A 2,467-nucleotide genomic window follows, 5' to 3' on the forward strand; every position below is an offset into this window, starting at 1 on the left:
TTTTATGGCTTAAATCTACAGGTAAAGATGATGACTAGTAGACTCTGCTTTGATGAGCTTCAATATAAATTCTCAACATCCATGTATTTTTGAATACTTTCTCTGGAATCATTACATTTCTACAGTTATTTACTAGGTTTCTCCATATTTTAACATGGAGAGGTTCAATGAAAACATGGTACTTTATACAAACTAAAAGCATAATACTTCCCACCAGAGACTAATATTAAAGACCTTGCGTGTCCTCTCTTTGGCAAACACTTTAAATCTCACTCTTTTTCTGTCTTGCCCTAGCCAGATGGAATATTTCTCAACGGTGGGGGCTACATTGTGCATGGTTCTTTTCTCTCATTCATGGCACAGTAGAGAAATAGCCCTTTACAATCAGAATTGCCATTAGGGACCATTCTGATGAAATATCAAGTAGTAAAGTGTGTCCTATGTTCTCTCCATTTCCTCTTTCATAAGGCAATGATACAGCTTAATATTGTTCATAAATTTTTGTGACATCAGTATTTGCGGAGAATTGGAGAATCTCATTCAATCCCAGAAGTAACACAATGATAACATGATAATCATTTGCATGGCAATTTATAAGGAATTCCAGCATTCATTAACACATTTTACTCTAGTCATAGGGTGTACCACCTATTACCCATTTTACCCTGGGAAGCACATCAGGTGTTTTACTTATCTCCATTTACATTTATGGGGAACAAAGACTTAGAGAAGGGAAGTTATCTACCTGAGAATACATGGTTGGTAAGTATCTGATCCTAAGGTGATTAATGACAAAGCCCAAGCTCTTTCTTTTGTACATTATGATACCTCCTCTTTCATCTGCACACCCAAGTATAGAAAAATAAATACCTGTGCTTAGGATCCAAACTAGAACACAATGAGAAAAGCCAAGTCTGTTATTTTTCCCTCCTCACTTTATTTTAGTTTTTCCCATTTAAAAAGTATTATATCTTCATAAATTCTTTTGTCTGGGTGAATATTAAGAAAGAAAATGTGCATTCATTCTAGTTTTCTAATTTTGTATGTTTCTTCATGTCGATATCTATGATCAGGGCTTAATCTGACCCATCACTTTTTTACTTTAGGAAAAAAAAGCCTGTTTGTTATTTTATTTGAAATGTCATTAAGTTTTTCTTTAAGGCAAAAAATCTCTTTGCCGAATTCACCTAATATAGACAAAAGCCAGACTGCCCCCAGAACAGTAGATGTTCAGAAGTCTCACAGGCCATTTCCTGGAATAGTCCAGCTCTGAGAGGGTAAGCACACATGATATGCCAGATAAAAACAACTGAATGGTGGCAGAGAACAACTAAACATAGCACTAGAGTAAGTGGCTGCATTAGTTACAGTCAACGGAAATTTCCAGAAAATAGCTCTAGGCTTTTAGTGAGTGTCTGTGATCTAATTCTACTCAATGCAGATAATTCATTTTCCAGAAACTAATTTGAAGTTTCTTACTCAAAACTCATCTACAGAAATATTTACTCTAAGCATTTTGGTGAATTTTGAAACCAGTCTAACGACGAACTGAATTGCTTTAATACAGCATAATATTTAAAGTGCATTTCTGAGTATGCATTATGCTACCACTAAAACACACCATTAAAATAGTGGTTCTTATTCATATATATATATGTGTGTGTGTGTGTGTGTGTGTGTGTGTGTGTGTATGTATATGTATATATATGTATGTGTATACATTTATTCTAGTAATCTTTACCAGAATTACTCTTTTATTTATTTTATTTTTTTGCCACGAGGTGTGTTTTATTTTCATTAAACATACAAATAATTTGCTATAATATCCCAGGGCAAACCGGAGAATTTGGCAGTCCGATTCGGGGCGGGGGGGGTCCCCTCAGAGACCCGCAGGCCGGTGGCGTCGGCACCGAGTGCCCGGGTTCACAGTGCAGCTTGTCGCTCTTGTCCATCTTGCAGGTGGCTCTTCTTCCTCCACATCATGACTGGGGTGTCTCGAAGATGACAGGGGTGGGGAATCCTCTAGGTTCTTGGGAAATTTCATTCTGCTTCTCCTGCTCAGTGGTCTCTTTGGTCGGCAGGGTATTCTCCTGCCTCTCCATTTTCTTCAGCTTGGCCTTATCGAAGCTGGCAATTTCCCCCATGTCTGGCTTGTCTGCCATTTTCTTAAAGCGATCTGTGGAATTCCGCTCCGAACCCAGCGCCTGGTGCTCCCACTCAAGTTGCTGCAGCAAGAGACCCAGAATTACAATTACACTTTTATTAGTATTAATATTATCACAAAATTTGCTTCATGGTGTACTTCTGTTTTACATGCTTTTTTTTCCTTGATGAGATACCAAACCCATATTGGAGCTCGTATATGCTTTAATCAACAATATGTAAGAACGCATATTTTCCCATATCCTCACTAAAATGAGACTTTATGACATTTAAAATTTTTTGAAACATGGCACATGAGCTTTTT

The 2,467-nt window shown here is 37.3% G+C and overlaps 1 pseudogene; it reads right to left on the reverse strand.

Annotated features, from left to right (window-relative positions):
* Positions 1 to 1,752: 1,752 nt before the first annotated feature.
* LOC102744261 (thymosin beta-10 pseudogene) lies at positions 1,753 to 2,185 on the reverse strand (annotated as a pseudogene).
* Positions 2,186 to 2,467: the final 282 nt, after the last annotated feature.

This window comes from Leptonychotes weddellii, chromosome 2 (genome assembly GCF_054177405.1).
Source record: "Leptonychotes weddellii isolate Sample4059 chromosome 2, ASM5417740v2, whole genome shotgun sequence".
Classification (NCBI taxonomy): Eukaryota; Metazoa; Chordata; class Mammalia; order Carnivora; family Phocidae; genus Leptonychotes; species Leptonychotes weddellii.